General features: G+C 35.6%; 1 long non-coding RNA gene across 1 annotated transcript; it reads right to left on the bottom strand.

Annotated features, from left to right (window-relative positions):
• Nucleotides 1-2707: 2707 nt before the first annotated feature.
• LOC126371146 (uncharacterized) lies at nt 2708-4686 on the bottom strand. Its single transcript, XR_007566965.1, has 4 exons — nt 4472-4686; nt 4051-4208; nt 3843-3951; nt 2708-3577 (listed from the first exon to the last, which is right to left on the bottom strand). It is a non-coding gene; the product is annotated as an uncharacterized LOC126371146 (long non-coding RNA).
• Nucleotides 4687-5450: the final 764 nt, after the last annotated feature.

Raw genomic sequence — 5450 nt, 5'->3', positions numbered from 1 at the left:
CAGCAGTGTTGCCGACAATAATTTGCTAAAATCCCCAAACGCATTGTCGAAATTCCCCACGTTTGGGGAAAGAAAAATGATAATTCCCCACATATTCCCCACAGAAATAAAACAACCAAAAATGTAGGTAAAGTTCGGTCTCTGTGAGAATGCATTTCTGACGTATGACAGATATCACTAGTGTCACATTCACTGTAAAGTTCTTTTTAATATCTATATTTTCTAATTATATTTTTCGTTACGTTGAAGAGCAAATACCATCGGCAAATACAAATACATGCATCCAAAGTTACATTGTTTATTGAATCAACCAGTCAGAAATGCATTTTCTCGGCGGCCGTTCTTTTAAGTTTATTTTTTATTTATTAAAACATGACAAAAATTAAAAAAAACTACACATTTTTTTCGCGCCAAACTTTTTTGTGCAACATTTTAGAACTCGGATTAAATTTTAAACTGCCCCCTTCTCTCTTTATTCCCTCTCGAGTAGCCATCAAAGCTACCACTGTGTCGGTGTTAAGTTTGTTTCTATTTTCTGTCTTTAGATTTTTTAAAACACTAAACTTGCGCTCTACAGATGCGTTAGAGAACGGTAATACAAGCAGTAGACTTATTACGTATATTTTATATTTGTAAATATGTATTAACCGGCACTATTTTTTAATTTAAATACTTTGCTCCAGTAAATATCGGCAGTATCAATCACGTTCAAGTCGAATTCTGAGAAGTTCAACTTACGGAATAAAAGGCTATCAGGGAAATCAATCAAGACTAGCAGAAATTTGATGTTAAATATCGCGTATTTGTGTTCATACTTAAAATCCCCGCATTTTCCCCGAATTGAAGCTCTCCCCACACATTCCCCAATCAGCTTTGCTTTCCCCGCAGTTTGGGGAATTCCCCACAGATCGGCAACACTGTTTGTCAGTAGCATAGCACTGTCAGACTGTCAGTGTCAGTCATTTTTTTTTTTTTTTTTTTTTTTCCCCGAAGGGTAAGGCAAAGGGAACTATGCCCATACAGCCATGTCTGACGTATTTTTTTCTTGATGATTAATGAAATGATGAAAGGTGATGATGATGAAACCTAAGCCCCCACCCACGGAGTAGACTCCTACTCCGAACCCCAAACGAATTAACTCAAAAGTCCGCATAAACTTTTGAGTTATGAAGCGGCTTCCTGACACGAAGCGAAAATAGGCAGATACACTTTGTTTATTGAATACTCCAATATAATAACACTCGCGAATGTCTTCCGACTAACTTAATGCGATCATTAACCACAAAACACCACTTCGTATTAATTATTTAGATTATTCAATGAAGAAAGCAACTGTCCCGTTCCCGTCTCCCGCCAAAAAGCCTCAGTGTCAGTCAGTCCATCTGTCACAGGGCTGCCAGATGAAAAAAAGGCATGATCGTACGTCAACTACAAAAAAATCGTATTCCAAGGAAATTTTGAAATGAAAAGATAGTACAACTTAAAAGTTCAAAGTTTTTATGAAAAATGAGAATAATTCGTTAAGAATCAGAAAAATAATGCAATAAAACTGTTTATTAGACTTATACTAATATTCGTCATCTATCGCCTGCATCACTTGCATGTCCTCGGGTTTTATTATTCTTGGAACCAGTATCATGAGTGGCAGTAACGTCGGTACTTTTTACTGTAATTACTGTAAACAGCATTGGTAGGTTCAAGACAGTCCAGTTCCGATAGAATGGCGCCATCTAAATCGTATCTTTTTTAATTTCTTCTGCACTTGTGATTGAAAAATGCCTGCAACGTTGAAAAAAATCAAAGCTGCCGGAGTAACACATTTGTTTTATTACGAAATGTTGCCAGGTACCGAAAAATCGTACATTTTCCGTACGATCGTAGTCTTGCGATCGTACATGAGTAGAAATGCCAAAAAATCGTACGAGTACGATTTAAATCGTACATCTGGCAGCCCTGATCTGTCACTGTAATTTTTTTTCCTTTTGGCCCATTTAAGGGACAGACTAAGATCGTAAGACCATGCAGCGTAGACAGAGAAACTAATAGACTAAATCACCGTGTAACCGGCTATGAGACAGGTATAGTTTTTATACGTATTGCCACAAATAAAAACTACCCATAACCAGGGTAAACTTTACTATGTGGAAAATATGACTCATTGAAAGGATATTACCACATGGTTGGTAAACTGTAATAAGCCACGTAAAAAAAAGTTTGTATACTTTAAAAAAGAATACGCGCCCCGTTACAAGTCGTGCGGCCGCTGCGACTTGCCATTAAAATCCGCGGGACTTCTTTCGTGGCGCGGACCATCATCAACAGCCGTATGACGCCCACTGCTGGGCATAGGCCTCCCCCAAGGAACTCCACGACCATACATTTAACCAAACGCAACTGTTCCTATATGAGGGACTTTAGTCACATCCATAGCGACTTTCGACAGTGGTTTAACGTGGTACACCAAGTGGCCAACGTAGTCGCTGTAGTCGTCTGCGAGTGGCGACCAAATGAATTAGAAGTTCAGTGAATTAAGTCAGTGCGACCAAAGTCGTAAACTTCGCTTGCATGGATAATTAGCTAATTAGCAGTGCTAACTTGAACACCATATACAGTCCGATTTTTAACCCAGTTAAATATGGGGTAAGCAGTCTGTAAAGCTAAAAAAAGTAAAGGGTAAGAGGACGGTAGAACAGAACAAAACTGCACATTAATAGAAAGAAACTTTGTTTAAATGACTATAAAAAAAAACAAAAATAATAAACTGAAAATATTCATTGATTACGTAACAGGGTCAATTTGTTGTACATATTTCGCACTTTTACATCAGGCTCTGATAAGTTTTTGGCGTAATGATGAAACCGAACTTTTAAATAATTCATAATTATGGCTTTCATTAAAAGCATTTCATGGCTTTCTAAAGGAGAATGGTCAAACCGGTTGCCGTGAAATTAAAAAAAATCTTTAATTGGGCTTAGTTGTATACATTTCCTGATTAAAAGCATTAAAATATTTTTTTGTTGACAGTATTTTTAAACCTAACCGTATGACATTTTGTCTAAAAATTCTTTCAGCAATTTCACATAAATTTATTACATCAGCAGAAGGATATCGCAAACCGCCTTTGTCTTTTTTGGAAATTAATAACAAGTTTAAATTTGACATCTCCACTATGCTACTTAAGCAATCGTGACACTTTACTATTTTGGACACTTTGGTAACAACAAAGCCCGCAATATATACCACTACATGTTTTGTATATTCTGTTAAACGGGATGGATCTGGCAGATAGTCATGGTCTACTGAAAAATCAAGTTCCTCGGATTCGAAAGCTTCTTCTATTAACGCATCATCTCTTAAAAATGAAAGAGAAGAGTTGATCTGTTTTTCAAAATTTAAAGTTTAGCCGCAGTTCAGCAATAACGTCAGACAGTTCAGCATTTTTTTTTACTAAACGCCGGTTCGCTTGTCTTGCAGCACGTAGTTTTTTCAATCGAGTTTCTGACAAAACCCTTTTTCTTTCAAGCATAAGCTTTAACTTTTTCTTCCGAGGCGTATCTGTGTAATCATGTTCTTTTGCCTGAAATAATAAAAAAAAACATTCATTGACAATTTCAAGGCGTAAAAATTGAGAGAAAAGTGTTAACAGATTCTTAATTCAATCATCAACAGACAAATAACAAAAAATGGAAAATAGTATCGATCAGAGGAATAAAAGTGGCCTCCCATTTTTAATCAAAAGTGGCTGCAAATATATTCTCGATTATTTGTAGTTCTGCCCACCGCTTCGGGGAATACGGGCGTGGGTTTATGTATGTATGTTGTTTCAAATACCAGCAGCTTACCTCGCTTAGTTGGATTTTCCTGCTTCTAAATATAGTTGGCAGGGATGCCGGCAACTTCACTATGTTGCATTGAGGATGGTGAACAACTTGGTACAGAAACATTTTCCAACTGTAAATAAAAATAAACTTAATAAAATATCAGGATTGATTGAAAGGTAAATTGACTTCTTCTTGGTCATAATATATCCAAGAGGAACATATAACTTACATGACAGAACTTGGTTGGGACTTGTTCTATCTCCATGTTTAATAAAGAAGTTGTCATCAAAATGCTTAGAGCATATTACAGAACTTTTAGGCGGTTCCCAGTTTGTTCTTCCACATGCTTTAACCCAATCAGTGCGTTCACGTTCTTGAAGTGGAAACCTTTAATGACAACAACATATAAATAATTATAGACAGTAAGTAATTGGTTCCACTTGATATGACTTTTTTGTGAAAATCTAGGGTAAAAATAACTGTTCGGTAGGCAACACTAAAATTTCGTGGTGATTTTGTAATTACAGAAAAAAACACGAAAAATCACCTGCAATTACACTGGAATCTCTTTCTAACACCAAATTGAAGATTTTACGAGAATAAAACACAGAAATAAAGAGTTTTAAGGTATAATTTAATGGAAATTGTACCTGTGATAGGATGTACCCGGACTGCTTCGATATGTTCTGTTTTCACACGCTAAAACACTACATACTGGCATTGTTATTATTACGCTATTGATTTTGTCCAAAAAAAATGTACTTGGAAGCTAAGAAACACTAATAAGTATTTATTTAGAGTAAAAACGCAGAATCAGTTAAATGTTTGCACACATACTGTCATTTTGACGTTTTGTGGTCAGGTAAAAACTCAGAACAATAACTAAAGCATAGAAGGAAGGCTAAAATAAGAATTCAGAAACTATAAACCGGCTCTCTTCTAGCTTACGACACAAACTATGAGTGAGAAAAGGACAAATGATTCGCTCTTTGCTTCATTTTTTCCGAGGTTGTCACAACATGAAATGTCATTTGGACCTATTGGACTCATTTTAACTCGGCCAAATACATAGTAACATACATAAGAAGATTTTACTTATATTTACCGAACTATTTGACACGGTCGCGTCAACTGTGTTTACGAGTGTCTTGTGTTCAGATTGTTTTAAGTGATAATTTAACAATATTTTTCCAAATAAATGGAAAGAAACTTTTATTTATATCAAATAATTGAGTGTCTCGACTGTGTGACATTATGTCTTGTGTGGTATGGGGCTGCAGCTCACATTCAGGAAGAAAAGAAAATAGCCAACAACTTCGGTCGTTTCATCGGTAAGTTTTTTGTAATTTTCTAGTGAAATGTGAACTGCTGAACAATTTTAGGAAAGTAATATGTTTTGCTGAATAGATTTGTAGCATAAAATATTTGAGATATCCATTATATTATACGTTTCATCGATGAATACGGAATTGATTTGAGGTTATGTTGATTGTCCATAGTGATGTACTAAAATTATCGATACTTTTAATTTTTAGATTTCCTGTAGACGATAACAAAGAGAAAGAATGGATAATTCGCATTAATAGACGAAATTGGATTCCAAATAAGTACAGCCGTATTTGCTCGAAA

Source organism: Pectinophora gossypiella, chromosome 12 (genome assembly GCF_024362695.1).
Source record: "Pectinophora gossypiella chromosome 12, ilPecGoss1.1, whole genome shotgun sequence".
In the NCBI taxonomy this organism is placed as follows: Eukaryota; Metazoa; Arthropoda; class Insecta; order Lepidoptera; family Gelechiidae; genus Pectinophora; species Pectinophora gossypiella.
Note: the sequence above shows the minus strand (reverse complement) of the source record. Positions and strands in the feature narration are given on the sequence as shown.